Raw genomic sequence first — 18234 nt, forward strand, 5'->3', positions numbered from 1 at the left:
CTGTTTCCACTGTTTCCACATCTATTTCCCATGAAGTGATGGGACCAGATGCCATGATCTTTGTTTTCTGAATGTTGAGCTTTAAGCCAACTTTTTCACTCTCCTCTTTTCACTTTCATCAAGAGGCTTTTGAGTTCCTCTCCACTTTCTGCCATAAGAGTGGTGTCATCTGCATATCTGAGGTTATTGATATTTCTCCTGGCAATCTTGATTCCAGCTTGTGCTTCTTCCAGCCCAGCACTTCTCATGATGTATTCCGCATATAAATATTTTAAATTCCTGCAAAACAAACAAACAAGCCAATGAAAGTAAAAATAAACAAAATAGAAGCCCTCAAACAAAACAGGGACTTTGAAAAATACATACACACAATGTTACATCTATGTATATTTATGTTCCATTTTCCTAGAATGTCCAGATTTCCACTTTCCAAGCATCTGTTGCTTACCCTTTACAATCTCCACCTCTCTCAAGAAGTCTTCTCTGATTCATCCATTCAAAAAGAATTTCCTTACCTCCCCAATATTTTTTTTTTAAATTGTCTTATTTTCAATAAATATACTTTCTTATATCTTTTGGTAGATTGTAAACAGTTCAGTTGAATATTTAAATTGAATTTTACTATTGTAGTTTTAGAAACCATCACATTACTATTCTTTTTATTCTTATTTTGATGTATAGGATTTTGGAGTCAACAGACCTGAATTCTAATCCTTCCTCTACCACTTTTACACTTTATATTTTTTATGCTCAGTTTCCTAATTTGTAAGAAGGGGATAATAATAGTGACCATTCAGGTGGGTGTTTTGTGTATGTGTGTATAAGGGACAAAGGTGGGGAGACAGATGATAACCTATATCCAACACAGAAACTGTTTCATATGTATATGGATAGTACTCAATAAATGTTGACTATTATATATTATACTACAACTGAAATAAAGGGAGGTTGATAATTAAATAATTTGCACCCCAAACACCACAATATGAAAGCATCAAGTCTTCCACACTCAGCCTTCTTTATGGTCCAACTCTCACATTTTTACATGACTACTAGAAAAATCATAGCTTTAACTACGCAAACCTTTGTCAGCAAAATGATGTCTCTGCTTGTAATATGCTGTCTAGGTTTGTCATAGCTTTACTTCCAAAAATGCTTCTGAATTGTGGTGCTGGAGAAGACTCTTGAGAGTCCCTTGGACTGCAAGGAGATCAAACCAATCTAGTCTAAAAGAAATCAACCCTGAATATTCATAGGAAGGATTGATACTGAATCTCCAATACTTTGGCCACCTGATGTGAAGAGTCAACTCATTGGAAAAGACCCTAATGCTGGGAAATATTGAAAGCAGAAGAGAAAGGGATGGTAGAGGATGAGATGGTTGGATGGCATTATCAACACAATGCCTGTGAGTTTGAGCAAACTCTGGAGATAGTGAAGGATAGGGAAGCCTGTTCTTCAGTCCATCGGGTCAAAAAGAGACACGACTTAGCAACTGAACAACAACAATACCCCAAACACATTAATTTTGTTATCTACAGCTTTAACTACTGAGAGTCCCTAAAGAATAAATTAGTATAAGAAACATTATAGAATCAGTAGAAATTATCTCATTGGGATTATAATCCAAGAAAGGCCAAGCAAATGCAAATCTGACTTTTCTTCTCACACAAAATATTTGCTCTCCTCTCTGTCAGTCTGTGGCTTCCCTCACAAGATTCATTCAACACCCAGACAAAGATGATTAATATGTGTTTCTTGCTCTGTGAGAGTTTATAATCCAGTTGGATGAGATAGGTCTATATACATGTAGCCATCATATGAAATAGATTATAATTCTAAAGAGGAATAGGCTTGAAAGATATGAATGACTTCAATGAGCAGAAAAAAGTCTGGAAATCATCCCTAAGGAAAATAATTAAGAACATGATAAAGGCAAAGTGCTGGGAAACCCCTATCTTTGGGAATTATTGCTTGAATATTTTATTTCTCTTCTACTCACCTCTTAGACAAACTTAAAACTTCTAAGGTGAATAAAATTAGGGAATTTTCTATCCAGATAGAGAGCCACTCTCAGGAACTCTCTATGTAGTTGAAATTCCACTTCTATAATAAAAAAATCAAGTGAAAAAGCATCTTCTCATCTCCTTCCCTATAAGTCTTATTGTATGGAGTAGTTGTGATAATGGTTAGCATGGATAGTACATATAGATAAAATGCAATAATATATGCTTATCATCAATAATATATGCTCATTACCATTCATGAAAAGAAAAGCAAGTCAGTGAGGAAGTATCAATATCTTTTCTAATAACTGGAAAAACACATTATTAACCCATCTATAATTAAGTTTCAGGTAAGATTTAGGTGTCTTTCTTTCAGTTATATTTATTATAAGGTCTGTGCATTTACTGTAACCAATAATAGATATAATAAAATGATCATGACATCAATTTCTATAACTATTATCCCTTTCCTCTTAAAGTACTTTTAATATTTCACTCTCCATCACTGACCCAATTTCTTAGACGGGAGAGTCTAAGGAGACCTTTTTTATATAAAGCTTATAGAGAAAGTGGGCACTTTTCTTTTTAAAAAATCATAAAAAATAGGACAAAGTACTTTGCCAGCATGGGATATTAACATAAAACACATGGAAAGTGCCGCTGTCACAAAATAGCTTACACTTTTTTCTTTAGGATCCAATTTATCATGGTGTTCTGAATTTGAGTATAACTTTTTTTGGTAAAAATGACTCTTCACTCATCTATGTGAACAAATGGGACTTTAGGCATAGCATCACAAGAGGATTTCCTATGCTATGTTAAGACCCCAATATGGACATTCCATTGTGAATATAAATAACCTCAGTCCTTCTAAACATACTTCTCCATATGGTTTTGCTTAACAATGCACAGATGCCCTGGATGGAAACCACCTCTTTAGCTATAGGCAGGCCATCAAGCTACTGTCACTGCGTTCTCACTGGTAGGTCACTGGATGTGAATGCCAACAGGGGCAATTCCCCCGGCAATCAAACTTGCATGTGACTTGCTGGCACAGGGATATTTTAAGGCTGCTGAACCTTAGAAGCCTGCCAGGTTTATTCTGTTGTGAGTCCATGTCAGCTGCTCCCATCCCCCACCCCGCTGCCACCCTGGTTTGAAGCTTCAGAGAAATCTATTGAGATTAAAGCCACATAAGAAAGGGCTAGATTAAGATATATAGTCAACATTGACACTGATTTTTTTCCCCACTACTCTTGGTTAAACGAGTATTGAGAATCTTGAAACTATGTTTTTAATGAAAGACTTCCTGGTCGACTGCACTCATTATGTTTTCACAGAAGGTATAGAAATTGTTTTCTGGATGTAAAAAGTTCATTGTATAGATTCTTAGGTGGCTGAGAGCTTTCTGGATTAAAAATATTAAATGTTTAGAAAAATACTTCTTGCCAGAAGCTAACTCTTACTGAGGAATTAGCAATTCTTTGCCACAACCCAGGCTATGAAGAGGCTACTGCCTGCTTCCTCAGCCCATGTCTGTTACTCAAGGCTCTTACATAGGCATCTCCTTCTATTGATTCTTTTTTGATAATTGATTCCTGCTTCTTCACATACTGTCAAATCACCTCTTCCTACACTCTAGTGGGGATGTTAGAGGATGGATTCCCATATCTGAGTTCACTTATTTTACTAAAAATAGAAACTCTACCATTCTAAATCCTGTTTATTTGTGTAACTGTATCTTTCAATTCTTGACAAAAATCACCTTCTTTTAGCATCTTTCAGTAATATGAGTATCTTTCATATGTCAGGCTGCACTAGGTGTTTTGGGGATATAATCTTTTACTTTAGCAATGAGCTAAAAGATACAAAAGAAATTGAGCACATTGACCAAATTGGACCAAATCCTAGAAAACAGTTACAATGGGTTTAGAATACAGCTTTATTTTCTCTATAGTTAAAATTCTTCTCACTATAACTTGTTTTTATCTAAAAACTGCAAGTGATACTGTTTATTGTCTAGTTTTCTCTATTGGATTTTATATTTTTTTGATAATTGAGAGCACTTTATTTCTACTATAGAAAGTCTATGCCTGGCTTACACTTAAACTGTCAGTGGTCACTAACTTATTGACTCTGGAATTAATAAAACATAATGTCTCATCCTCACATCGACTTCTTCTTGTCAAGTCATTGGTACCAAACTTCTTTTTTCATAGCCCATGTTCACAGAATTGAACTTTTGTCCTGGTCTCCATTCCTAAGAATTAGGATGATGTAGGCTGCAGTCCACGGGGTCGCTAAGAGTCGGACGCGACTGAGCAACTTCACTTTCACTTTTCACTTTCATGCATTGGAGAAGGAAATGGCAACCCACTCCAGTATTCTTGCCTGGAGAATCCCAGGGACGGCGGAGCCTGGTGGGCTGCCGTCAATGGGGTCGCACAGAGTCGGACACGACTGAAGTGATTTAGCATAGCATAGCATAAGATTACCCAAAGCCTACCTTGATCACTTGGGCAAGGCCCTTCTGCCATACTACAAGAACTCCCCAAGAGACATCACACAGAGGAAGTAAGGGACCAATTTACTAATATGTGCAGCTGTGATGTAATTATAGAAAACTGAGCGAATTTTCAAGAGACTTCTTTTTGCAGATTAAAGACTTAAAATGTTGCCTCTGAACTCAACCAGAAATCTCTGGACTTGTTTATTTATTAGATAAACAAAGCTCAAATCTTTTGCTTTTCAACTAGCCAAACAGAATATTGATGCTTTAGGTAATTTTCAGGATTTAACCTGAACTAACAATTTTATAGTTTCTTATAGAGTGAAACGATATTCAAGAAGAGTCAAAGTCATCTTTCTTTTAATATAGTCCAAGTTTTACCTTTTGCTGTACTTTGACCAGAAAGTTTATAGGAAGTTTATATTTCCTACCAGGCAAAAGACTAGATTTTTATATCATTTATTTAATTATAAAATAAAGAATTATATTCACACTTACATCTCATTTTCAAATGCTGCAACAGACTCTGAAAAGTTGAGAAAATTTTTATAATATCATTCAGATAGAAATTAATGGAGACATATGTATTCCTAGTACTCAAGTGCTATTACTTTGAATTAAAACCATGAGTTAAGTGTAATTGTTATGTTCTCTGTTTTATTGAGGCTCCGTATAAGAAGTGATAATATACAAGATATTGATCTCTTGACTGTAAAATTATCACTGAAATTTTTTCTGTTATCTTTTAATTGTGCCTTATATGGAAACTAATAAATCACTTCTAAATTTGATTTGAGGATAAAGTAGTGTTATGTCTAAAATAACTAATGTTTTCTTTTATTATGATAAATATAAGTAAATAGTTTTTCTTTTCTTTTTTTAAATTTTTTTGGGCTTTTGCTTCCAGGAAATTTTAAATTTTAAAGCTAAATCATGGAAATTATTTTAGGAGGTTAGAAGATTGATGTATTTTCTTCTTCATTGCTTAAAACATTTTTCTTTTAATATTGACAGTTCTCTTTAAGTCTGAAATCCATTCTTAAGAAAAGGTTTAAATCATAAATAATTAATATAGATTCAGTCAAAATATATATTTTTAAAATGAGACTTCTCAAATCTGTCTCTCATCTATCTTCCTACCTATCTATCTATCTATGTTATTACCCCACATTAAAAAAATTTTTTTAACTGATTTATTGCTATAGCAAGTCTTAAGTATTATTCTTTCAAAGCTCAAATTGAATATTTATTTAAGAAAAAGCTTGCAACATTCTTTTAAAGGACATAACTTACAAATTAGATTTCAGTTAAAAAATGATGAAATGCCAAGTCTTAGTTCACAGTTTATTTTAAATTTTATAAGAGTTTGCACTTGTCTTCTTTTCTCCTCCTGTCCTTCTCTGAAACATTCCAGTCATTATCACATTGTATTTATAGCAATCTTTCCTCCGAAAATGTGTTCATGGAACACTGACCATGTTTCATATATAAAAATGAATCCAAAGTAAATTGATTGAAAATATACATAATGTGTTTGAGTTTAGATGACATCAAAGCAACTGGGCACCTTGTTCCTTACGGCACTTCAGGTGTTTAATGCATGTCATTATCTGGCCAGATCTGTGCTAGAATGAATCCAAGTAGTCACTTGGCATTGTGGCAAACAAACAAAAAAATGACAAAATTTTGCATTTGCTATGTAGTTCTTTTGATGTACACTAGGATAATAAGCATCATGAGTTCTCAACAGCACTTTGATGTAGTCTGTCTGGTTTGACTTTATTTGCTTTTCTGACTGTGTAGAGGTAGAGGGTATTTCATTCCTTGAATCCCAAAGATACAAATCAAACTTTACTACCTTCTATAGGTCTTCTTTTTAAATTAGACTGCATGCATTTAAATTATGCACATCTACCTGTTAGTATTTTCGCTTACTTTGTGTATTTAATTTGCTACATATATGATATAACCATTTATTCATACTTCTTTTCCTTGTTGAGTTACAGAAAACTTTTTCTGCATTAGTTTGGGTCTTAAGATAAAGCAGAAAACATTATTAAGCCTGTTATAAGATAACCTAATTTGTCCCATCCGAGACTATTGAAGCTAACAGATCGAATGTTACCTTTCAGGGCAAATGTTGAAAACAGCCATGGAACAAAAGCTTTCGGAAAGAAATTGTTAATGAATAGCCAAATTACTTGAACTGTGATGAAACAGAAAGAAATATCATTATTTCTTGATGATGATGATGGTGCTCAATCATGTCTGACTTTTACTACCCCATGCATTGTAACCTGCCAGGCTCCTCTGCCCATGGAATTTTCCAAGCAAGAATACTGAAGTGGGTTGCCATTTTTTTCTCCAGGGGATCTTCCCAACTCAGGGATTGAACTGGAGTCTCCTGCATTAGCAAGTGAATTCTTTACCACTAGCGCCACTTTATTTATGGTTAAATAGCTTAAACATTTTGGAAAAAGAGCAAATATTAACTTAAGTATTCTAATTATAGGTGAGTTCCAGGTTAGGTGAAAACCAGGTGCTTTTTCTGGGTTTTACTTTTCCTGACTATATTGCTAGTGTCTGAATCAAGATATTCCCTAATATAACTCCATGACTAGATATTTACATGTTTAGTATTCTGATGTTTGAAAGTGACAATATAAAATAATTATGCTCAGAAATGTGAAGTTCACTGGCTCTGCTTTCACTGTGGTATTCATTAGCAGGTTATATTTATTAGCATAGATTATAACATGAAGTGGGGATTTTTATGATGTATTGATCAAGGTAGAGAGCACAGAAAGATAATTTAGGGTTTAAGGTGAACTTATTAGTTGGACTGCAACTAGTAATCAATTATTCAAACAATCAAAAGTCCACACTTCACTTTCTCTATGTACATAATCCCTCCATATATGTCTTAGATACATAAGAGTGTCATTTTATGTAGCATGAACAAATTTGACCCAAGTTTTCCCCCCTTCTATTTATTATCTGAGCTATATGACATGATGGAATATTTTTCACTGTACCTCCATGATGCCTGTAAGGGCATCTCTAGTCATGGCCTCCTCTGGATTGGAGGAGGCAGGATGTCCTTTGACCAACTGCACGATGGCCGACTCAGTCAAGTCCTGCCCTGAGGGGAGGGTCTGAACTCTCTTTTGTTTCACATTCTTGAAGGCTTTTCCTGGCCAGTGCTGATTTGGCAGGAGTGTGCTCTTGGGCTGTTGGGATGCTGCCATCGCTTGGTCCTGAAACTGGAGTGAGTAGGATCCTGCCAAAGATTAGACTGAGAAATCTGGATGCATGCTGGCAATCTGAGCAATAGCTCCAGCCAAACTGGCACAGTGGGGAAAACCTTGGAATTTCACAATTATTTTAGACAAAATACGAAGTTTGTGAGCTTTCTAAACATTATGTAAATCAGCCTTAATTCCTAATTCACAAGTGCACAGAGGCCCATCACTTGTGGTACATCTGTAAATGTAGGAGTGCCCTGACTCATGTCAAACTGAACCTTGGTTTGCAAAGAGGAAATTGAACGATGCTGCTGTGGTGATGCTTCAGCACCCGTGGCAGTGGGCAGGAAACTCAAGTGTCTTAAGTCCCTTCTCAGGTGGATTCTGGTTTACATCCTTGCCGTGGTCTGGGAGCTGCCAGTCTGTAGGTGTGTTTGCAATTAGAGGAAGCTGATATGGAATATAAACAATGCCATTTACGGAGTGCCTAATCTCATTTAGGGTAATCCTCACAAAGGTCCTGTGAGGCAGGCACTCTGTTGTTCCTACTTTTATCTTGTAAAGCTGAGGTTTAATTCAGGTTTCCCAAATGCTGGAGCTTCTTTTATATATATATATATATATTTTTTTTTTTTTGAGTTTCATCATCCAATTTATTTTTTTTCTTTTTTTTTTTGTCTATTTTTTTTTATTTTTAAACCTTACATAATTGTATTAGTTTTGCCAAATACCAAAATGAATCCACCACAGGTATACATGTGTTCCCCATCCAGAACCCTCCTCCCTCCTCCCTCCCCATACCATCCCTCTGGGTCGTCCCAGTGCACCAGCCCCAAGCATCCAGCATCGTGCATTGAACCTGGACTGGCATCTCATTTCATACATGACATTTCACATGTTTCAATGCCATTCTCCCAAATCTTCCCACCCTCTCCCTCTCCCATAGAGTCCATAAGACTGTTCTATACATCAGTGTCTCTTTTGCTGTCTCGTATACAGGGTTATCGTTACCATCTTTCTAAATTCCATATATATGCATTAGTATACTGTATTGGTGTTTTTCCTTCTGGCTTACTTCACTCTGTATAATAGGCTCCAGTTTCATCCACCTCATTAGAACTGATTCAAATGTATTCTTTTTAATGGCTGAGTAATACTCCATTGTGTATATGTACCACAGCTTTCTTATCCATTCATCTGCTGATGGACATCTAGGTTGCTTCCATGTCCTGGCTATTATAAACAGTGCTGCGATGAACATTGGGGTACACGTGTCTCTTTCCCTTCTGGTTTCCTCAGTGTGTATGCCCAGCAGTGGGATTGCTGGTCATAAGGCAGTTCTATTTCCAGTTTTTTAAGGAATCTCCACACTGTTCTCCATAGTGGCTGTACTAGTTTGCATTCCCACCAACAGTGTCAGAGGGTTCCCTTTTCTCCACACCCTCTCCAGCATTTACTATTTGTAGACTTTTGGATCGCAGCCATTCTGACTGGTGTGAAATGGTACCTCATAGTGGTTTTGGAATCCAAATTGGAAAAGAAGAAGTAAAACTCTCACTGTTTGCAGATGACATGATCCTCTACATAGAAAACCCTAAAGACTCCACCAGAAAATTACTAGAACTAATCAATGATTATAGTAAAGTTGCAGGATATAAAATCAACACACAGAAATCCCTTGCATTCCTATACACTAATAATGAGAAAACAGAAAGAGAAATTAAGGAAACAATTCCATTCACCATTGCAATGAAAAGAATAAAATACTTAGGAATATATCTACCTAAAGAAACTAAAGACCTATATATAGAAAACTATAAAACACTGGTGAAAGAAATCAAAGAGGACACTAATAGATGGAGAAATATACCATGTTCATGGATTGGAAGAATCAATATAGTGAAAATGAGTATACTACCCAAAGCAATTTATAGATTCAATGCAATCCCTATCAAGCTACCAACAGTATTCTTCACAGAGCTAGAACAAATAATTTCACAATTTGTATGGAAATACAAAAAACCTCGAATAGCCAAAGCTATCTTGAGAAAGAAGAATGGAACTGGAGGAATCAACCTACCTGACTTCAGGCTCTACTACAAAGCCACAGTTATCAAGACAGTATGGTACTGGCACAAAGACAGAAATATAGATCAATGGAACAAAATAGAAAGCCCAGAGATAAATCCACGCACATATGGACACCTTATCTTTGACAAAGGAGGCAAGAATATACAATGGATTAAAGACAATCTCTTTAACGAGTGGTGCTGGGAAATCTGGTCAACCACTTGTAAAAGAATGAAACTAGAATACTTTCTAACACCATATACAAAAATAAACTCAAAATGGATTAAAGATCTCAACGTAAGACCAGAAACTATAAAACTCCTAGAGGAGAACATAGGCAAAACACTCTCCGACATACATCACAGCAGGATCCTCTATGACCCACCTCCCAGAATATTGGAAATAAAAGCAAAAATAAACAAATGGGACCTAATTAAACTTAAAAGCTTCTGCACATCAAAGGAAACTATTAGTAAGGTGAAAAGACAGCCTTCAGAATGGGAGAAAATAATAGCAAATGAAGCAACCGACAAACAACTAATCTCAAAAATATACAAGCAACTCCTACAGCTCAACTCCAGAAAAATAAATGACCCAATCAATAAATGGGCCAAAGATCTAAATAGACATTTCTCCAAAGAAGACATACAGATGGCTAACAAACACATGAAAAGATGCTCAACATCACTCATTATCAGAGAAATGCAAATCAAAACCACTATGAGGTACTATATATATTTATATATATTAAATTTTACCTTGATTAAGGTATAATTGACATGCAGAATTATAAGACATATAAAGCATATATTGTGACTCAACATACATATATATTGTGAAAGGATTTCCCCCATCTAGTTAATTATTTACTTTTAACACATCCATCATCTTATATTTTGTTTCCCCTTGTGTTCTGCTTGTATAAGGACTTTTTTCAATAGTAGATACTACAGTACCTATTGATCTGTGGATTTGTAACTTCAGATACAAGGAATTATGGATTTGAAGAGCCAACTATAAATTATACTCAGATTTATGAATGCTTGAAGGGTGGGTACCCCTAACCCCAGCTTTATTCAAGGATCAACTGTTCAGTAAGTGTTATCAACTATAGTCACCACATTATACACTAGATCCTCAGTCTTTACTCATCTTAGAGCTAAAACTTTATATCCTTTACCAACCTCTCTTCAAAGCTCCTGGCAATACTTTCATACTCTCTGTTACTATGAGAGTTTGACATTTTCTTTTCTTTTTTAAAAAATATTTTATATTGAACTATACAATTGATTAACAATGTTGTGTTAGTTTCAGGTGTACAGCAAAGTGATTCAGATATAAACATACATCTATCTATTGTTTTTCAAATTGTCCTTTCAACTCCATGGACTATAGCCTGCCAGGCTCCTCTGCCCATGGGATTCTCCCTGCAAGAATACTGGAGTGGGGATTGAGGAGGAACATGGAAGGATGCTTGCTGGTGAAGGTGAAGAGACCAACAACCATCTGTTCCTGCCACTTTGAATTAGAATTCCTTGGATATCTTGGAGATCAAGCCCTAAACCTTTGGAGTGGGAGCAATGACTCCAAGACCATAGACTACCAGAGAACTAACCCTAGTGAGTATCAAATAGTGAGAAATCCCACAATGGAAACCACTTGAATACAAGACCTGGCATTATCCAACCACCTGTAGCACCCTGTGCAGGATGTCTCATCCAAACAACAAAAAAGCCCTAAATACAAACCCAGTCATCAACAGACAGGATTACCACCTCAATCAGCCTTGTCCATCAGAGGAAAAACACAAAAACTCAGCATAAATCTCACCCTACACAAAACTTACACAAACCACTGCACCAACCTTGCTGCTGCTGCTACTGCTGCTAAGTCGCTTCAGTCGTTTCTGACTCTGTGCGACCCCATAGATAGCAGCCCACCAGGCTCCCCCATCCCTGGGATTCTCAAGGCAAGAATATTGGAGTGGGTTGCCATTTCCTTCTCCAATGCATGAAAGTGAAGAGTGAAAATGCAGTCGCTCAGTCATGTACGACTCTTAGCGACCCCATGGACTGCAGTCTACCAGGCTCCTCCGTCCATGGGATTTTCCAAGCAAAAGTACTGGGGTGGGGTGCCATTGCCTTCTCCGACCATTGCACCGACCTTAGGAGGGCAGAAAACAAAAGGAAGAAAGAATTCAGCCTTGAAGCCTGGGTAAAGGAGACTTCAAACACAGTAAGGTTTTTTTTTGTTGTTGTTGTTGTTGTTGTTTTTTAATGAAAAGCAGAGAAATACTGCACAAATGAAGGAATAAACTAGAAACACGAAAGTCCAAACAAATGAAGAGGAAATAGGCAAGCTACCTGAAAAAGAATTCAGAAAAATGATAGTAAAGATGATTAAAAAAAAAAAAAACACCTTGAAAACAGAATGGAGAAAATGCAAAGATAAATTAACAAAGACTTAGAAGAATTAAAGAACAAACATGCAGAGACAAGCAACACAATTACTGAAATTAAAAATGCTCTTCAGTTCAGTTCATTTCAGTCACTCAGTCATGTGTGACTCTTTGCAACTGCAGCAGCCCATTGACTGCAGCACGCCAGGCCTTCCTGTCCATCACCAACTCCCAGAGTTTACTCAAACTCATATCCATTGAATCGGTGATGCCATCCAACCATCTTATCCTCTGTCATCCCCTTCTCCTCCCACCATCAATCTTTCCAATCATCAGGGTCTTTTCCAATGAGTCAGCTCTTCACATCAGGTGGCCAAAGTATCAGAGTTTCAGCTTCAGCATCAGTCCTTCCAATAAATATCAAGAATAATTTCCTTTAGGATGGACTGGTTAGATGCCCTTGCTGTCCAAGCGACTCTCAAGAGTCTTTTCCAATACCACATCAGTACAACATCTCTCCAATACCATTCAAAAGCATCAAATCTTTGGTGCTCAGCTTTCTTTAAAGTCCAACTCTCACATCCATACATGACTACTAGAAAAACCATCACTTTGACTATACAGACCTTTGTTGGCAAAGTAATGTCTCAGCTTTTTAATATGCTGTCTAGGTTGGTCATAACTTTTCTTTCAAGGAGCAAGCATCTTTTACTTTCATAGCTTCAGACATCATCTGCAGTGATTTTGGAGCCCCCAAAACTAAATACTCTAGAAGGAATCAATAGCAAACTATCTGAAAGAGAAGAATGAATCAGTGAGCTGGAAGATAAAATGGTGGAAATAACTTCTGAAAAGCAAATAAAGTAAAAAGAATGAAAAGAACTGAGGATAGTCTCAGAGACCTCTGGGACAACATCAAACACACCAACATTTGAATTATAGGGGTCACAGAAGAAAAAGAGAAAAAGAAAGGGTATGAGAAAATTCTCGAAGAGATTATAGTTGAAAATTCCTCCAACATGGAAAAAGAAATAGTCAATCAAGTCCAAAAGGCACGAAGAGTCCCATACAGGATAAACCCAAGAAGAAACATGCAAAGACACATATTAATCAAACTTAGAAAGACTAAACAGAAAGAAAGAATATTAAAAGCAGCAAGAGAAAATCAACAAGTAACATACAAAGGAAACCCCATATGCTTCACAGCTGATCTTTCAACAGAAGCTCTGCAGGCCAGAAAGGAATGGCAGGATATACTTAAAATACTGAAAGGGAAAAATCTACAGCCAAGATTACTGTACCCAGCAAGGATCTTATTCAAAATTGATGGAGAAATAAAAAGCTTTTAAGACAAGCAAAAGTTAAGAGAATTCAGTGCCACCAAACCAGCTTTACAACAAATATTTAAAGGACTTATATAGTTAAGAAATATAAGAGATGAAAAAATATCTACAAAATCAACCCCCCAAAAATTAAGAAAATGCAATGGGAACAAAGATATCAATAATTACTTTAATGTAAATGGATTAAATGCTCCAACCCAAAGAAACAGACTGGCTAAATGGGTACAAAAACAAGACCCATATATAAGCTGTCTACAAGAAACCCACTTCAGACCTAAAGACACATATAGACTGAAAGTAAGAGGATGGAAAAATATATTCCATACAAATGGGAAGCAAAAGAAAGCTGGATAATAATCAATAGGTTACTGAAGAAATAGAAAAATATCTAGAAACAAATGACAATGAAAACACGACAACTCAAAACCTATTGCATGCAGCAAAAGCAGTTCTAAGAGGGAGGTTTATAGCAATACAATCCTACCTCAAGAAGCAAGAAAAACATGGAATAGAAAATCTAACTACACACCTATGTCAGATGGAAAAAGAAGAAAAAAAACCCCTCAAAATTAGTGGAAGGAAAGAAATCATAAAGATCAGAGCAGAAATAACTGAAAAAGAAATGAAAGAGACAATGGTAAAGATAAATAACACTAAAAGCTGGTTCTTTGAGAAAATAAACAAAATTGACAAACCTTTAGCCAGACTCATCAAGAAAAAAAGAGAGAAAAATTAAATAAACAAAATTAATGAAATGAAAAAGGAGAGATTACAACAGACAATGAAGAAATACAAAAGATTATAAGAGAATATTATGAACAACTATATGGCAACAAAATGGATAACCTGAAAGAAATGGATAGATTCTTAGAAAAGTTCAATCTTCTAAGACTGAACCAGGAAGAAATAGAAATTATAAGCAATCCAATTATAAACACTGAAATTGAAGCAGGAAACATTTGGAGAAGACCTAATGCCTATGCTTTGAAAACTCTTTCAAAAAATTGCAGAGGAAGGAACACTTCCAAACTCAATTCTACTAGGCCACCAACACCCTGATACCAAAACCAGACAAAGACAACACACAAAAAGAAAACTACAGGCCAATATCAGTGATGAACATGGATGCAAATATCCTGAACAAAATTTTAGCAAATAGAATTCAGCAACACATTAAAAAGCTCATCCACCATGATCAAGTTGGGTTTATTCCAGGGATGCAAGGATTCTTCAATATACCCAAATCAATCAATGTGATACACCTTATTAACAATTTGAAAGATAAAAGCCATATGATCATCTCAATAGATGAGATGATCATCTCAAAAGCCTTTGACAAAATTCAGCACCCATTTATGATTAAAACTCTTCAAAAAATGGGCATAGAAGGAATCCACCTCAACTTGGTGAGGGCCATATATGATTGGCTAACAGAGAACATTTTTCTCAATGGTGGAAAACTGAAAGCATTCCCCCTAAGATCAGGAACAAGACAAGGGTGTCCTCTTTGACCACTATTATTCAACATAGTTCTGGAAGTCCTAGCTGCAGCAGAGAAGAAAAAGAAATGAAATGAATCCATATCAGAAAAGAAGAAGTAAAGCTCTCACTGTTTGCAGATGACATGGTATTGTATATAGAAAACCCTAAAGACAGTATCATAAAATTACTAGAGATAAACAATGAATTTAGCAAAGTCTCAGGAAAGAAAATAAATACATAGAAATCACTTGCATTTCTACATACTAATAATGAAAAATTGAAAGAGAAATTAAGGAATCAATCCCATTCACCATTGCAACAAAAAGAATCAAATATCTAGGAATAAACTTATATAATGAGAAAAAAGAACTACACACAGAAAATTATAAGAAGGAAATGATGAAAGAAATCAAAGATGAAATAAACAGATGGAGAGATATTCCATGTTCCTGGGTAGGAAGAATCAATATTGTGAAAATAACTATATTACCGGATGCAATCTACAGATTCAATGTGATCCCTATCAAATTACCAATGGCATTTTTCACAGAACTAGAATAAAAAAATTCACAATTCATATGGAAACACAAAAAACCCTGAATAGCCAAAACAGTCTTAAGAAAGGACAAGCTAGAGGAATCAACCTTCCTGACTTTAGATTATACTACAAAGCTTACAGTCATCAGTACAGTGTGGTACTGGCACAAAAACAAAAATATAGACCCATGAACCTATGGGTACCTTATTTTTGACAAAGGAGGCAAGAATATACAATGGGGCAAAAACAACCTCTTCATTAAATGATGCTGTGAAAACTGGACAGCTACATGTAAAAGAATAAAATTAGAACACTTCCTATCAGCATACACAAAGATAAACTCAAAATGGATTAAAGATCTAAATGTAAGGCCAGTAACTATAAAGCTCTTAGAGGAAAACATAGGCAGAACAGTTGATGACATAAATCAAAGCAAGATCCTCTATGCCCCACCTCATATTGTAATGGAAATAAAAACAAAAATAAACAAGTGGGACCTGATTAAACTTCAAATCTTTTGCACAGCAAAGGAAACTATAAGCAAGGTGAAAGACAACTCTAAGAATGGGAGAAAATAATAGCAAATGAAACAACTGACAAAGGATTCATTTCCAAAACATACAAGCAGCTCATGCAACTCAATACCAGAAAAACAAACATCCCAATAAAAAAGTGGGAAAAAGACCTAAACAGACATTTCTCCAAAGACGACATACAGATAGCTAACAAGCAAATGAAAAATGCTCAACATCTCTCATTATTAGAGAAATGCGAGATATCACCTCACGCTGGTCAGAATGGTCCTCATCAAAAAGTTTAAAAACAATAAATGCTGGAGAGGGTATGGAGAAAAGGAAATGCTCTTGCACTCTTGGTAGGAATGTAAACCAGCCACTATGGAAGATGGTATGGGGATTCCTTAAAAAGCTAGGAATAAAAGCACCATATGACCCAGAAACCCCACTCCTAGGCATATACCCTGAGGAAACCAAAATTTAAAAAGACACATGTATCCCATTGTTCATAGAAGAACTATTTAAAATGCATCAATACGTGTGCATGTTTTTGCCTAGGGAAGCCCATTAGACGGGGCTTCCCCGGCGGCTTAGTGGGTAAAGAATCTGCCTGCAATGCAGGAGACTTAGGTTCAGTCCCTGGGTCCTTGAGGAACAGAATGGTTCAGTATTCAGACAATTTGGTTACCTCCATGTCTTAGTTATTCTCAATAATGCTGCAGTGAATGCAGGAGTGCAGATATCGCTTTGATATTCAGTTTTCATTCGCTTTCTATATATACTCAGAAATGGGATTGTTAGGTTGATCATTCTATTTTTAATTTTTTGAGGAACCTCCATAATGTTTACCATAGTGGCTATACCAATTTACATTGCCATCAACAGTGCATAAAGTTTCCCTTTTCTTCACATCCTCACCAACACTTACGACCTATGTCTTTTATGATAGCCATTCTGACAAGGTGTGTGGTGGTATCTTATTGTGACTTTGATTTGCATTTCCCTGATGACTAGTGATGTTGAACATGTTTTTCATGTACCTGTTGGCCATTTTTATGGAATTTCATCCTCATGGGTATCTTGTAGTGCTTTTCAAAGTTTTGTTTACTTAGAAATCCCCAAGGGAGCTTTTAGAAATGTTGATACCTGGGTTCCATGCAAAAAAATTCCAATTTCATAGGCTTGGTACAAGTGTCACAGGTGATTATGTTTCAGCTGGCTAGAGGCCAGCCTCCAGCCTCTTTGTTGTCTCTTAATTGTACCCAAGTTGTGTACGTGCATGTGTTGGAGTAGGGTGCCTTTTCTTTTTCTTTTTGAAACTCCCAAATTGCTTGTAGTGAGATCCAGAAGCCTCTGCTACTGCTGCTAAGTCACTTCAGTTGTGTCCGACTCTGTGCGACCCCATAGATGGCAACCCACCGGGCTCCGCCATCCCTGGGATTCTCTAGGCAAGAAGACTGGAGTGGGTTGCCATTTCCTTCTCCAACGCATGAAAGTGAAAAGTAAAAGTGAAGTCGCTCAGTCGTGTCCGACTCTTTGCGACCCCATGGACTGCAGCCCACCAAGCTCCTCTGTCCATGAGATTTTCCAGGCAAGCGTACTGGAGTGGGTGGCCATTGCCTTCTCCACCAGAAGCCTCAGCCCCAGTCTGTTCTGTGGTGTTGCACTGACTTTCCTTAACACCATTCTTAAGGCTTCCCTGATGGTTCGGATGGTAAAGGATCTACCTGCAATGTGGGAGGCCTGGGTTTGATCCCTGGGTTGGGAAGATCCCCTGGAGAAGGGAATGGTAACCCACTCCAGTATTCTTGCCTGGAGAATTCCATGGACAGAGGGTACAGTCCATGGGATTGCAGAGTTGGACATGACTGAGTGACTAACACTTTCACTTTCAAGCCCTTTTTTAATCTCGTCTATTCTACAAGCTTTTTATTTGCCATAGAGCCCTTAGCTTGCTCTATTTTGAGGTCACTGAAACCTGTTCACTATCTTGGAAGGTCCCAGTGATCTAAAATATGTTGATATTTAAAGTATTTGGATAAAATTTTTTTCATCAGACTTGCTTCGAAGTCCTGTGGTAAAACAGATAAACTCAGTTGATCCAGTGACTTTTTTCAGTACTCTGGGT

Source organism: Bos indicus, chromosome 2 (assembly GCF_029378745.1).
Source record: "Bos indicus isolate NIAB-ARS_2022 breed Sahiwal x Tharparkar chromosome 2, NIAB-ARS_B.indTharparkar_mat_pri_1.0, whole genome shotgun sequence".
NCBI lineage: Eukaryota > Metazoa > Chordata > Mammalia > Artiodactyla > Bovidae > Bos > Bos indicus.